Source organism: Tamandua tetradactyla, chromosome 6, assembly GCF_023851605.1.
Source record: "Tamandua tetradactyla isolate mTamTet1 chromosome 6, mTamTet1.pri, whole genome shotgun sequence".
Classification (NCBI taxonomy): domain Eukaryota; kingdom Metazoa; phylum Chordata; class Mammalia; order Pilosa; family Myrmecophagidae; genus Tamandua; species Tamandua tetradactyla.
The window spans coordinates 120,250,586-120,267,038 of NC_135332.1; the positions used below are offsets into that span (position 1 = coordinate 120,250,586).

Sequence of the window (16,453 nt, forward strand, 5' to 3'; positions counted from 1 at the left end):
GTAAATTAGGAAGAGATCAAATTTCATCTGAAAACATGAAAAATCAAGTTTCTGAATTAGACAATTTACCTTACTAGCTAATATTTGTTTATTTGACAGAATTTGACTCTCTTGTTATATGATTTGACTATATTAAAGATAACATAAGAGCCATAAATATAAGCTACTCCAAAGTACTATTTTATGTCCTTGTCACTTTAGAAAGTAATCATGCAAACCCCAATAAGGTGTTTGATTTTTCTTAAAAAGGCAAATTTACCTGTAAAGGAGCTACTTCTTTCTCAACAGGAATTTATAATTTAAAGTGTTCTTGAATATCTGTGCATCTTTCTTTCAATATTTCATAGCCACACAAATTGTGATGTTAAAAGTACCTGCTAATTCCATAAAGTAAAGAGAATGGGAATTTGAATTAGAGGAAGAATTAAATTTAAAAAATAGCTGTTATTTTTTGTAAACACCAGGACAAATTGCACCTCAAAATAAAGTTTAGAGAGAAAGATCCCTGATTTTCCCAGACAACACTATCAATCCTAAATGTTAGTAGTTTGAACTGAATAATTCACAATATCTTAATTTTCAGGCCTACTAAAAATAACAAGCATTCATTTTTTCCCTAATTACCCAGTAAATTTAAAATTCACAGTCACTTTTTGCACATATGAGTCCTATTTTTCTCAAGAATATGATGGGTAAATGGTAAATACATTGCTCTTTTGAGCTTCAGGTATTGGTTACTAATGATCTAGCGATAAAAGACTTTAGAATCTAATTATACTTTCCTTTCCTATCCATGCATCTTTATACAAAACCATTTAAATTATAAAACATGTTTTTATGTATATTACAGAATCATGAAGCAAATATAAAATGAGCAAGATACCTTTCCCAAACTGCTTATATACTTTATGAAACTATACATTGGTTTTAAGTGGATTTGTTATATAGTCTTCAGGTATTCTTAAACTTACAGCCCAAGAGAGGAAATGACCTAAACATTAAAAATGAGATACCAAAAAAAGTGCACTTTTAAAGAATCTCAGCTTTGTAGTCAAGATATTACTTCTTTTTTTGGCTCAGTGAAATTACAATTTCCAATATATTAAACAACACATATAATGTGATTGGAATAACTGCAGGCCATCATATGAAACAGCTCAACTCCAGCTTTCTCAAGAAAGTTTTTCAATGTTCTTGATGCTCTTCATAGTCTTTAAAACTTGATCTTTGTTGTTAATAACAATAGTTATTAACAATATATGAAAAGCTTATAGTTTTGAAAATTTTCAAAACAAGAACATGCTGAAGATTACTGCTACGGTCTGTCTTTTCCCATCGTTTATGGAATATTATTTTATTGGTTAAAATAGACTGTTTGGGTTGATTTACATGTGATAAACTTTTAGACTTGTTTCTTTTATGATAAAAGTTGCTTTATGTGTTGTCAACTATTTACGGATCTTCATAATTATGAAAAAGTGAATTATCTGTGTGATCCATTAAATAGAGATTTTTCAAATGACAGTATACATATAATATGTTCTTAGAAGATTTATGCTCTGATAAAAGAGATTCCTTAAATAGGATTATGATTAGAATTGGTGGCATAGTATTTTAATATTTTAGCAGAAATCATTGAAGTATTAGCATGGTCCTCATGCTATAAAAGAAGCAACTAATTTAATGGCTCTTTCAGTCTTGAAATCTTTTTATTCTTATTATTCATCAGTCTTGAACTTTAGCTAAAAAGAATTTATGTCCAGATATAATTTTTCACTTTGTGTTCCAAAAATAAACTATACATGTTACATTAAAGCAGTCATTGAATTTTAAAATGATTTTCCATTTAGGGGCAAAATGGTATTCACTTAATATTAGATGACAAAGAAAAGCCTATTTCTGAAGGAATTTTTATTTCATGAGAGCAACAGTGTCTGGGAATTACATGAATAGTATACATTCTCCCTTTCAGGTCTGGTGAATGAAAAGAGGATGCTTCACGTATGGGAAAAATATCTTCCAATACCCATCTCCAACTCAGATCTCCCTTGAATAAAAGAAGCATGGCTTGCTTCAATGAAGCTTTACAGTTGCTAAAATAGATTTATTACACTATTTGTGTAGATTAGCATATATATTCAATTTTTCTGCATTTTTGGATAAACATTTTATCCAAAACATATATAACATATATAAATGCAAAGAGAACGTACAATAAACCTCTCCCCCCAACATATGCACCTATCACTTTGCTTCAACAACTATTAACATATGACCCAAAAGATTTTAACTATATCCCTTGCACACAGCAGATTATTTTGTATAAAACCCCAGACCATGTATAATTTGGCCCATAAATATATTAATGTGTATTTCTGAAACAGAAAGTTTTTAAAAAGAAAGCATACTTCAATAAATTACCACCCCTAAAATGTTTTAATTCTTTAATATTTTAAATATACAGTTTTCAATTACTTGATTGTCCTATAACATTTTAAAGAGATTGAACCATATCCAAATTTACTTTGTACATTCATGGGTTTTCTCATATTTATAGGATTTCTTGCCTCCCTTTGTTTTTTTTCTTCCTTGCAGCTTATGTGTTTAGGAAACTAGGATATTGACCCATAGAATTCCCACAGTTTGAAGTCTGCTGATTGACTCCTCAAGATGTAATTTAACATGTTGGTCTCTCCCCTGTGTTTTTTGTAAACTGCAGGTTAGAAAAGATGGAAAAAATAAACTTGATAATGTTTATTTTTTAAGAGTAATATTTTACAAGTGTTATCATGGTATAATTCCAATAAAAAGGATATATTATCTGATTCTTTCCCTTTTTGAGATGTTGACAGCTATTATTAATCACTGACTAGATTCATTTATTAATTAGAGGTTGAAAACTGGTTTTTTTTAATTCTATCAATCCTTTTTCATTAATTACCTGAAATACTTCACAATAAAATCATTTCAACTATTTCATGATTTTGAAGTACAGTTTTACAGAAAAAGCATGGAAAATACCTAGTATTTGCTCTTTCTTTACCAATTTTTAAGTTAATATATTGGCTTCATGGCATCCTTCAAAGGTAAGTCGAACTTAAAATTCAGCATCCAAAACATCCTTAAAATCTTCTTTTCTTTCTGTTATGACTTTCCAGAATCATCTTGTGTGTTCCTTGAACAAATTTTGGAAAACCATTTCTCCAAGGAGCCTTGTTTCTGCACTGTTGGAAATGAAATTTAGACACCAGTATCTGGACACTAAGGTGTTTATTGCTACTGGGTTGTTATTGTTCCCATATCACATTTCTCTCATTGTTAACATGTTACTTTGCCATGATACATTTGTAACAACAAATAACCAAAAATTGATACATTACAATTAACTAAACTCCATACTTTATTGAAGTTTCATAATTTTTCCCTTAATGTCCTTTTTCTTGTCCAGGATCCCACCTTGAGACCACATTACGTTAAGTCATGGCTCCTTAGCCTCCTTTGGTCATGACAGTTTCTCAGATATTCCTTGTTTTTTATGACCTTGAGAATTGTTCGAGAATATTGGTCAAGTATTTTATAAAATATCCCTTCAGTGAAACTTTTCTGATATTCTTCTCGTGGTTAAACCAAGGTTATGGTTTTCTGAAAGGAAAACTACAGAGGAAGATAATATTCTCACCACATCATGTCAAGGGTACATGCTGTCAGCGTGACTTAACATTGATGATTGTAACGTTGATCACTTGGACAAGATAGTGTTTGTCACATTCTCCACTGAAAGATGAATGTTTCTCCCCTTTCCATTCTCTGTTCTTTGAAAGCAAGTCACTAAGCACAGCTCACACTCAAGAGGTTGGAAGTTAGGCACTTCCTTCTTTGTTTGGAATTCTGCAATACAAGGATTTGTTTCATCTACCTCATTTTTTAATTTATTCAATAATTTAATTATATCAGTATGAACATATGGGCATTTCCTTTATAGCTTGAACAGCAATCCAATGCAGCATTATTTTGTTGCTCAAAGTCTTCCAGTTTTGGTCATTGAGAGCACTTTCAGTTTGGAATCCATGTCTCTTTGGCATGTCTATAGCCTTTTACCTTTTATTCCAGCACTACAAAAATGCTCCAGGCTCTTTTGTGTATTCCCTCACTCTAAACCTAGAACTAGCCATTTATCCGATGACCCCTGGTACCTTCTATTGATGAATAGCATTAGAAACCAATAGCTGAGCACCAAATTTATCCTTTGCTACAGGCCTGTCATTTGTTCTACTCCCTCTCAACAGCAAAACTAGGAAATATAGGTAAGTATGTTATTTCATAAATATATGAACTATATGTGTCTCTGTGTGTATACATTTCTCTGTGTATGTATCTCTGCATCTGTCAATCTGTATTTATATTGGACCAAAGCTGAATTCGTACTGAAGTCCTCAACTCTACTCCAGTACAGCATGGTTCATTCTAGTCTTACCCCCTTGCTTAGATGTACCTCCCACTCCAATACCAAGAGGCCTGGCTCCCACCGTTCACTATTCATTTACTTGTTCATTCGATTCTAGTACACATTCATGGCAGTGTCAGATAGGTTACCCATATTCCAGTAAGAAACAGCTTTGACAACTAGAGTATTGTATTTATGTGCATGTCCTTTTGCTACAATCCAAACAGTCTTCAGTCAAAACTGAATTTTCTGAAGTCACTACACTTTTTCCCCACCTCTCCAATCATGTGTGTTTTGCTAAGTTTGAGATAATTTGTTACACAGCAATAGAAAATGAATACAAACTATCCCCCAAGAAAAGAGTTTTGTTGGCTAGTGCTTAGACTTCACAGGTTCTAGATCACTTCAGAATTATTCAACTTCACTGCAGTTTCCTTGCCCTCAGCACATGTTGCAGATCATTATTCCCAACTCTTGTCTCAGATATTGCTCTCTCTAACTCAGTGAACTTTTCTGTGAAACTGTTGATAAATTGGTGGTTTACAGCTTTTGGTTGTTTGTTCTGAGCCTGTAACATTTGGGATTCAAGAGAACTTTTCAACCTACACTCTTTGTTAAATTTTTTTGGGTTTTGATTCTACTTTCTTTATCTGCTTGTTTCTGTGAGTGACCTAAGGGGGTTCAGGAACTATACTACTGCCTCTCCATCTTACATCTTTTGCCTTGTTTTGTTTTTACAAAAGTATTCATATTTGATTGCGGTTTTACAACAGACTTTCATAAACATCAGCAAGACAAGAAAAGGTAACTAAGATCCACAAAGACAAGTTGGTTATTCACAAGCACCACAGTTATAGAGACAGAACTAAGGCCCTCAGTTTAGTAACTTACATTCTCTCGGCACACAATGTTACTTCTCTTTTAACATGCTATTTTATTCCCTTTTTCTGGGTAAAGGGCGGGATCATTGGCCTCAAGGTATTTCCAATTGTCTTAGGAAAATAAGTAAGTATTCTAGAGAGTAGAATTTCATAAGCAAAGATAGATGAATGTGGTAAATCTGAGCATTTCATTATTCTGCTTATGTGCCATTTTATCATTTTCTGCTATGGTGCTTGAACTTAATGCCTTAAACTGTAATTCTCTCTCTTTGATTTGCATATGAATAATTCCAGATCTTTAACAATGTAGATTCTGGTTAAGCCTGAGATGAAACCTGAGAGTTTGCTTTCAAAGAGGCTCCTAGGTAAAGCCGATGCTGGCAACCCTGAACATTACTTTGATTTGCACCCCTTACTGGGCTGAAAGTAGCTGTGCATTCTCTGATTTTATAACCCAATTTGGTCAGTTTGCTTAAATAAGATTTTTTAATTGATAGTTCCCATGGTTTTCAAGAGATTTAAATTATATGTGTATTAAAAATATTAAGAACCTTTCGCCTATAAGATAAAGTTCTGTCTCCTTAGGATAAAATTTATACCATTCATAATCTTTCTGGCTCTATTTTCCCCCACTACCCTTTAGGAATCTTGCTTTCTAGCTATGCTTAGAATGTGTCACAAAGTCTAGAAGCATATATGATTCCCACTAGTTATCACTTCAAATAGAAGTAAAACCTTCTTCTTTTGTTCTCATAAATCAACTTTTATATACGTCCATACACTCTTTCAAGTCACATTTACTAAGTACCTTTATTTATATATTATACTTTGAATTAGGCCTTACAGTTGTAAAAATATATACATTAGTCTCTACTTGTGACACTACTGTACTTGTTTGAAGATACTATGCTCTTGTAGAGTATTTCTCTTGAAGTGGAAAATAAAAAGCTTTGACCAAGTGTTAGTTGTTTGAGTGAATGGATGACTACAAGATGGAAAGAAGGAAGGAAGGAAGGAAGGAAGGAAAGAAGGAGGAAGGAGGGAAGGAAGGAAGGAAGGAAGGAAGGAAGGAAAGAAGGAGGGAAGGATGGAAGGAAGGAAAGAAGGAAGGAAAAACTGATGTGAAAAAGAAGCAGGGTGGCATATATATAGGATCTGAATTGAAAGCCTGATGAGCTGTGCTGTTAGGTAGGGAAAGTATAACTTGTAGGGACTTTACTATCACTTACAAAAGTTTATTAAAAATATTATTTTTAAAGTTGTTTTGAGACTTCTGGGGAGATGGCTCAATAGAGTAGTTCAAGTTCAGCCCTGATTCAAGGAAAAATTAGGGAAGGGATGAGCGCGTGACTGAGACAGTGATTTAAGAGTCCAACTGACCTGGGAGACTGACCTCTTGCACCATATGGGGCCTGGTTGCAAAGGTCGAGGAACTGAGAAGCAGAAAGCTGAAGCCTGGCATAGAGGAACGGAGCCCACAGGAATGCACAGAGGGGAGCCAGGGACTAGGAAGTAAGCCAGGCCACATTCTTTCAGTGCACTACCCTCACCAGCACAGCCCCGTGAGCTGTGACTAACTCCACACCCCACACACCCAAACCTCATCACTCACTCCCATTCCCTGTGCTCCAAGCACCCCCACCCCACCATCCCGCAGCATACGTAGCTGCCCCATCCCTCCAACTACAGCCCTCCCATCTCTCCTGCACCCCTTCTGAGCACTGCCTCCTCCTCCCTGTTCCCTGCAGACTGTTGCCAGTGCATAAAGGCTACAGGCACTAACCTCCATACCCAGGCTCCCCCTGCTTCCCCCCACCCGCCCATAGTGTCCCACAGCCTCACCCTGCCACCCCATGAGGTCTGCACTTCAGCTTATCTCTCTTCTAGACCTGTCCATATGCATGGGCACATGGTAACTTCCTTCAGCTCTGGAAAATTCCATTTATGGCACTCCTAGACCCTCACATGTGTACAGGCCCCCAATCATGTCCTTCAGCTTTGGGAACTTCAATTTACAGCAGTCCTAAAAATGTGCATGTGCATAACCCTCAGTCACACTTTCCAGCTCTGAGAAAGGGCTGACCTATGCAACTGGGTCACATCTGCCCCCAACAAATGAAGGCATAACATCAACCTGCTTCCACAGCTTTATGCATGCACATAAAGGGCCCGACGCCCTAGACCAGTACACACCAGGGTTACGCCCCCTGACCAGTGACCACACAGCTGCATCCTCCATGGCCATTGGGCACCCATGTTCACAAGCACCAGTGTAACATCCCCAATCTGTGACTATACCTGCCCTGAAACTAATCGTTGCACTGTTGTGCCTCACTCTACACCCTGCACCCTGCTGCATATCCATCCCACAAACATGAGGCCTTAGACTACTGAAATAAATCAACTCTCAAAATAAATAAATCAAGATATGTACATGCAACGAAATCAACAAAAGATCACTATGCATATCACAATGCAGACAGATATAGCCCTGCCTAATGACCAAATTAAAACAACAGAGGAGACACAGATGTTGGAACAACTAATCAAAGATGTTCACATAACTATACTTAATAAAATAAGTGGGATAGCAAATGATATAAAAGAGATCAAGAAGACAGTAGAAGAGCATAAAGAAGAATCTGAAATAATAAAGGGAAAAATAGCAGTATCAAAGACATTAAAAACTCTATTGACCAAATAAAAAATGTGCTAGAGGCACACAACACCAGATTTGAAAAGACAGAAGAAAGAATAAGCAATATAGAGGACAGGATAACTGACTTCAAAGACTCAAAACAGCAATTGGTAAAAAACAAAAAAAAAGATGGAAAAATTAAATTAGATTCCAAGGAAAAGAGAGACAAAACAAAGCAAACAAATATAAGAATCATTGTGTCCCAGAAGGAGAAGAGAGTAGTAAAGGGCTAGGAAGTGTAGTTGAGGATATAATGGGAGGAAACTTCTCAACCCTTACAAAGGACATAAATACACAAGTAAAAGAATCCCAGTGAACTCCAAACAGAATAAATCCAAACAGACTTTCCCCAAGACATATACAGATCAGTCTGTCAAATGTTGAAGAGAAGCAGAAAATTCTGAAAGAGACAGGAGAAAAACAATCTACTACAATCAAGTGAAACCACATAAGACTGAGTTCAGACTAGTCAACTGGCACCATTGGAGGGAAGAAGGCAGTGATATGATATATTTAAGATCCTGAAAGAGAAAGACTTCCAACCAAGAATTCTGTACCTAGCCAAATTGCTCTTCAAAACTGGGGGAGAGATTAAAGTTTTCAAAGACAAAGAAGTCCTGAAAGAATTTGTCAACAAAAAACTAGCTCTATAAGATATACTAAAAGGAATTCAGATGCTGAAAAAAAATACATAAGAGGGAAGTCTGGAGGAGGGCACAGAATTGAAAAGTACTACTAAAGGTAATTCGAAGAATACGAAGAGAAAGAGAGAAAAGAATATATAGATTTGAGAAATAAAATTTAAAAAAGATGGTGGAATCAAGAAATGCCTTTTCAGTAATAACTTTGAATATTAATAGATAAACTCACCAATTAAAAGATACACATTGGCAGGACGGATTAAGAAATATAATCCAGATTTACGTTGCTTACAAGAGACCCATCTTAGACACAAAGATACAAATAGATTGAAAGTGAAAGGATGGAAAAAGATGTTCCATGCAAGTTGTAACCAAAAGAAAGCAGGACTAGCTATACTAATATCAGACAAAATAGACTTTAAATGTAAAGACATCATAAGAGACAAAGAAGGACACTACATAATAATTAAAGAGCCAATTTACCAAGAAGATATAACAATCATAAATATTTATGCTTCCAATCAAGGAGCTTCAAATTACATGAGTCAGACATTGGCAAAATGAAAGGAGTGATAGATATCTCAACAATAATAGCATGAGACTTCAATACACCACTCTCCCCTATAGATAGAACCACTAGACAGAAGATCAACAAAGAAATAGAGAAGATAAATAACTTGATAAATGAATTAGACCTAATAGACATATATAGGTCATTGCACCCCAAAGCACAAAGATATACATTCTTCTCTAGTGCTCATGGAATATTCTCCAGGATAGATCACATGCTGGGGCATAAAACAGGTCTTTATAAATTTAAAAATACTGAAATTATTCAAAGCACTTTCTCTGATCACAATGACGTGAACCTAGATCTCAATAACTGACAAAGGATGAGAACATTCACAAATATATAGAGATTAAATAACATTTTTAAACAACCACTGGGTCAAAGAAGAAAGTGCTAGAGAAATCAGTAACTATCTGCAGATGAATGAAAATGAGAATACAACTTATCAGAACTTATGGCATGTGGCAAATGCTCTGCTGGGAGGAGAATTTATTGCCCTAAATACCTATATTCAAAAACAATAAAGAGCAAAAATCAAGCACTTAACAGCACAACTGGAAGAACTTGAGAAAGAACAGCAAACTAACCCCAAAGCAAATAGAAGAAAATTAATAATAGAGATTAAAGTAGAAAGAAATGAATGGGAGAACAAAAAAGCAATAGAAAGAATTAATAAAACCAAAGTTGGTTCTTTGAGAAAAATCAATAAAACTGATGAGCCACTAGAAAGACTGATGAAGAAAGAGAGAGGATGCAAATAAACAAAATCAGAAATGAGAAGGGTTTGTAACCAGAGGCCCTAAAGAAATAAAAGAAATCATAAGAGGATACTATAAACAACTATGCCAATAAGCTAGACAATGTAGATGAAATGGACAGATTCCTGGAAACACACAAACAAGCTACACTGACTCAGGAAGAAATAGAAGATCTCAACAAACCAAATCACAAGCAAGGAGATTCAGATTAGTGACCAAAAATCTTCTTACAAAGAAAAGGCCAAGGCCAGATGACTTCACAGGAATTTTATCAAACATTCCAAAAAGAACTAACACCAATCATGCTCAAACTTTTCAAAAAAATTGAGGAAAAATCAACTCTACCAAACTCATTTTATGAAGCTAATATCATTTTAATATCAAAACTAGGTAAAGATGCTATAAGAAAGGAAAATTACAGGCCAATCTCCCTAATGACCATAGATGCAAAAATTCTCAACAAAATATTAGCAAATCGAATCCAACAGCACATTTAAAGAATTATACACCACAACTAAGTAAGGTTTATAACAGAAATGCAAGGATGGTTCAACACAAGAAAATCAATTAATGTAATATGGCACATTAATAAATCAACAAGGGAAAAACCACGTCATCTCGATAGATGTTGAAAAAGCATTCAACAAAATTCAGCATCCTTCTCTGATAAAAACACACCAAAAGATAGGAATCAAATGTAAGTACCTCAATATAATAAAAGGAATATATGAAAAACGATAGCATCGTACTCAATGGAGAGAGACTGAAAGTTTTCCTCCTAAGATTGGGAACAAGACAAGGATGCCCACCGTCACCACTATTGTTCAACATTGTGCTAGAAGTTCTAGCTAGAGCAATCAGGCAGGACAAAGAAATAAAAGGCATCCAAATTGGAAAGGAAGATGTAAAACTTTCATTAGATGCACATGACATGATGCTATGCTTGGAAGATCTTGATAAATCTACAGCAAAGATACTTGAGCTAATAAACAAATTCAGCAAGGTGGCAGGATATAAAATTAATATGCAAAAATCTGTAATGTTTCTACACACAAGCAATGACCTTGCTGAGGAATCAGTTAAGGAAAAAATTCCATTAAAAATAGCAACTGAAAGAATCAACTACCTAGGAATGAACTCAGCTAGAGAAGTAAAGGACTTCCACATAGAAAACTATATAACATTGCTAAGAGAAATAAAAAAAGACCTAAATAGGTTGAAAGACATTCCCTGCTCATGGATAGGAAAGCTAAATATAGCTAAGATGTCAATTCTTTCCAAATTGATCTACAGATTTAACACAGTACCATTCAAAATTCTGACAACCTACTTTGAAGATTTGGAAAAGCTAACTACCAAATTCATCTGGTAGGGAAAGAGACCCCAAATAGCTAAAAGCATCCTGAAAAAAGAAGAACGAAGTGGGAGGATTAAAACTCCTTGACTTTAAAACCTATTATAAAGCCACAGTGGTCAACACAACATGTTACTGGCACAGAGATAGAAACAATGATCAATGGAATTGAATTGAGAGTGCAAAAATAACCACCAAATCTATGGTCAACTGATTTTTGACAAGACCCCCAAATCCTGTGAACTGGGACAAAATAGTCTTTTCAATAATTAGGCATGGAAGAACTGGATATCAATAGCCAAGAGAATGAAAGAGGACCCCTATCGTACACCCAAAAATTAACTCAAAGTGGATCAAACACCTAAATATAAGAACTAGCACCATAAAACTTCTAGAAGAAAATTTAAGGAAACATCTTCAAGACCTAGTAATAGGAGGTAGCTTTCCTAAACTTCATACGCAAAACACAAGCAACAAAGGAAAAAATAAATAAATGGGAACTCCTCAAAATCAAATGCTTCTACACCTCAAAAGTCTTTGTCAAAAAGGTGAAGAGGCAGTCACCTCAATGGGAGAAAATATTTGGAAATCACATGAATGTTGAATCATTAAATTGATATCTCTTTCAGTCTTCAGTATCTTAGAGCAGCTAGAAGTAAAAACCTGCAATTGTGGAATTGTAACCCATGTCAAACTCTGAAATATGTTCTACAACTGATTGTGGTGCTTACTTGAAATTTATTGCTTTTTTTGTATATATGTTATTTGTCCCAAAAAGAAGGACAAAGTCAATTGTGATGATTAGAAAAAAAAATATTTAAGCCTTCTAGCCTCCTATATTCTGGAACAGCTATAAGGAAAAATCTGAGAGGATCATATGGTAGCCCATGACAAACTTGATGTTGAAGAGTAACTAGTTGTTGAAGAGTGCTTTGAAAGCTATTGATTTGTTATTTCTTTTCTTTGTGTATATGTTATACTATATAATAAAAAAGTTAAAAAAATTTTTTTCATATAAAATGTCATATGCACAGGATAACTATTAAGAATAAACATTAACACAAACTTTCCCAAATCTCTTATGTGAAACAAAACTGTCCAATAGGATGGGAAGACAATAGGCAAGAAAGCGTATTCAACAATTGTCAATATATTATTAGTAAAAAAGTCCTTTGGGTTTTCTCTAAGACATCTGATCACTGGGTTTACAGGCGTATCACACAGGGTTTTCAAATATCGGCTTAAAATTTGTGACAATTTATTTTCCTGCTGGGGTGATATTCAGGAAAGTTGTTTGCTCCTAAAAATGTTCTCTCCTTACTCAGATCCTCAATAAAATATTAGAAATGGAGACACAGTAGGAGGAATGGGCTAGAAAATCGGTAGTTTCATCCACAAATGTCTACCAATGAGAGAAGCCCCTTTGTTTTGAGAATTTCTGTGATGTGTATGCCATAGACTTAACTAAAAATAAATAATTTGTAAATTGTTTTATACCAATATGAAGAAGTATGGTGAAAGGCAGATTGAGAAATAACAGCAGATAATTATATCTGAAATAATTTTACCAAGAAGAAGACATACAATAGCTTGCTAAATACATGTATAGGCATCTGAAAGTTCATCTAGTAGAAGAGCTGTAGAGAATATGCCTTGTCCACCTTGGTGTGTTTAATTTTCTTCTACTCCTAGTACCAAGGTCTGGCCTCATTATATGCATGCTAGAGAATTGAAAAGAAGTTGCATAGATACCATACCATTGTTAATCACTGCCTCTATTGTCAAAAGCTATTTGCAGATATTCTCATTCTATCTAAAAATTATTCTGATGTATTTATGGTTTGCTCTTCTTTTATACTGCAATTTGGTACATGAAAATGGTGCTCTACAAATCAGGGAATAGTGAAAGTAGTAATTTGTCCACACAAATTAGACTTTGACATACTACTGTTCTCTAATGTCTCTTATATTAGGCTTTGCATCTCCAACCACTGTGGATTTTTTTAAACGTGCAAAGAAAATTGCAGCTATTTAAAATAACCTGGAGAGGGAGAATGATAGGCAATATCCTAACTACCTTAGCCCTTTACATTTCTGCAGCCTTGTTGCCAAGGAAACCACTAGGGACTTTAGGGAAATTTGTGGATAGTTAAAATGGATTGTGCCTCTACAAAGATAGTCACTCGCACAGCCCATGGTCCACACTGCTTCCATTACTCCTGTAGAATAAAAAGCTTCCAGCCCTGCAATATTAAACCTGGAATTTCAGGGGCTGAGAATGGAAATAGCAAAATGCATTGGTTGATTCACTTTTATTCTAAAGCACATGCTGTATATAATATTTCAGATTTATATTAGGCTAGGCTGTTAAAAGGAAAGTAGAATCTAGCTGGAAGAGTACACAGTGCAACCTTATACTTTTCATTTGTATTTGTGATTTACAATGTTAACACTGCATCAGCATTTTTGCAGTTAGTTTTTTTTTTAATCTAAAAAGGAATGAAAATGTATTCCTGGCTATACTTTCCTAGAAATTGACAGAATTCTAGGTAAGTACAGACATGAGTCCTTACTCATAATACAAACATTAGAAGAGAATGGGGATAAACTGACAGATCAAAACCCTTGAGCGAGTTTTTCAGTTTCTCTGTGTTTGTGTCTATCTTTTCCCTTTACAAATTTTTGATGAAGATGTGGTATCCCTAGTGTGACAACTGACTGAAGAACAAGAAAGAGAGGTACAGACAGACTTTTTTTTATTAATTAAAGAAAAAAAGAAATTAACACAACATTTAGAAATCATTCCATTCTACATATGCAATCAGTAATTCTTAACATCATCACATAGATGCATGATCATCATTTCATAGTACATTTGCATCGATTTAGGAAAAGAACTAGCAAAACAACAGAAAAAGATATAGAATGTTAATATAGAGAAAAAAATAAAAATAATAATAATAGCAAAAAAAAAGACACAAACAAACAAACAGACAGACAAAAAAAAAAAGCCTATAGCTCAGATGCAGCTTCATTCAGTGTTTTAACATGATTACTTTACAATTAGGTATTATTGTGCTGTCCATTTTTGAGTTTTTGTATCTAGTCCTGTTGCACAGTCTGTATCCCTTCAGTTCAAATTACCCATTATCTTACCCTATTTCTGACTCCTGCTAGTCTCTGTCACCAATGACATATTCCAAGTTTATTCTCGAATGTCCGTTCACATCAGTGGGACCATACAGTATTTGTCCTTTAGTTTTTGGCCAGACTCACTCAGCATACTGTTCTCTAGGTCCATCCATGTTATTACATGCTTCATAAGTTTATTCTGTCTTAAAGCTGCATAATATTCCATCGTATGTATATACCACAGTTTGTTTAGCCACTCGTCTGTTGATGGACATTTTGGCTGTTTCCATCTCTTTGCAATTGTAAATAACACTGCTATAAACATTGGTGTGCAAATGTCCATTTGTGTCTTTGCCCTTAAGTCCTTTGAGTAGATACCTAGCAATGGTATTGCTGGGTCGTATGGCAATTCTATATTCAGTTTTTTGAGGAACCGCCAAACTGCCTTCCACAGTGGTTGCACCATTTGACATTCCCACCAACAGTGGGTAAGTGTGCCTCTTTCTCCGCATCCTCTCCAGCACTTGTCATTTTGTTTTGTTGATAATGGCCATTCTGGTGGGTGTGAGATGATATCTCATTGTGGTTTTGACTTGCATTTCTCTAATGGCCAGGGACATTGAGCATCTCTTCATGTGCCTTTTGGCCATTTGTATTTCCTCTTCTGAGAGGTGTCTGTTCAAGTCTTTTTCCCATTTTGTAATTGGGTTGGTTGTCTTTTTGTTGTTGAGTTGGACAATCTCTTTATAAATTCTGGATACTAGACCTTTATCTGATATGTCATTTCCAAATATTGTCTCCCATTGTGTAGGCTGTCTTTCTACTTTCTTGATGAAGTTCTTTGATGCACAAAAGTGTTTAATTTTGAGGAGCTCCCATTTCTTTCTTTCTTTCTTTCTTTCTTCAGTGCTCTTGCTTTAGGCTTAAGGTCCATAAAACCGCCTCCAATTGTAAGTTTCATAAGATATCTCCCTACATTTTCCTCTAACTGTTTTATGGTCTTAGACCTAATGTTTAGATCTTTGATCCATTTTGAGTTAACTTTTGTATAGGGTATGAGATACGGGTCTTCTTTCATTCTTTTGCATATGGATATCCAGTTCTCTAGGCACCATTTATTGAAGAGACTGTTTTGTCCCAGGTGAGTTGGCTTGACTGCCTTATCAAAGATCAAATGTCCATAGATGAGAGCATCTATATCTGAGCACTCTATTCGATTCCATTGGTCGATATATCTATCTTTATGCCAATACCATACTGTTTTGACCACTGTGGCTTCATAATATGCCTTAAAGTCTGGCAGCCTGAGACCTCCAGCTTGGTTTTTTTTCCTCAAGATACTTTTAGCAATTCGGGCACCCTGCCCTTCCAGATAAATTTGCTTATTGTTTTTTCTATATCTGAAAAATAAGTTGTTGGGATTTTGATTGGTATTGAATTGCATCTGTAAATCAATTTAGGTAGGATTGACATCTTAACTATATTTAGTCTTCCAATCCATGAACACAGTATACCCTTCCATCTATTTAGGTCTTCTGTGATTTCTTTTAACAGTTTTTTGTAGTTTTCTTTGTATAGGTTTTTTGTCTCTTTAGTTAAATTTATTCCAGACAGACTTTTGAATGCTCTCTTCATAGTACAGTTGTGGTTAATTTTTTAATCCATACTCAGCATCTGGTGCCCCCCAGACATGCCGGTTCACCATTGCATACTGTCCATATACTTTTGCCACATGTGATGTTCAGCTCCACCCTGAGTGATTAACATATACTGTAATACCCACGACTTTATCTTAGTGTGCTCTAGAACACCTTTTCATGAGACCCACAAGGCAGAATGGCTACCAAACAACATAAACGCTCTCTTTAAACAAATATTTACCCGTTGGATGGTGAGATGGCATTTTTGACCTTCCTTAGCTCTAGAGTGGTGAGTAGTGAAAATCTATGAAATCAGAAGGAAAAGATGGTATCC

At 35.1% G+C, this 16,453-nt stretch overlaps 1 long non-coding RNA gene across 1 annotated transcript in view; it reads right to left on the minus strand.

Annotated features, from left to right (window-relative positions):
- Positions 1-2,628: 2,628 nt before the first annotated feature.
- LOC143686318 (uncharacterized) overlaps positions 2,629-16,453 on the minus strand; it is a 31,532-nt gene continuing 17,707 nt past the window's right edge. The window contains exon 3 of the long non-coding RNA XR_013177026.1: positions 2,629-2,713. This is a non-coding gene — a long non-coding RNA (uncharacterized LOC143686318). The remainder of the gene's footprint in view (positions 2,714-16,453) is intronic.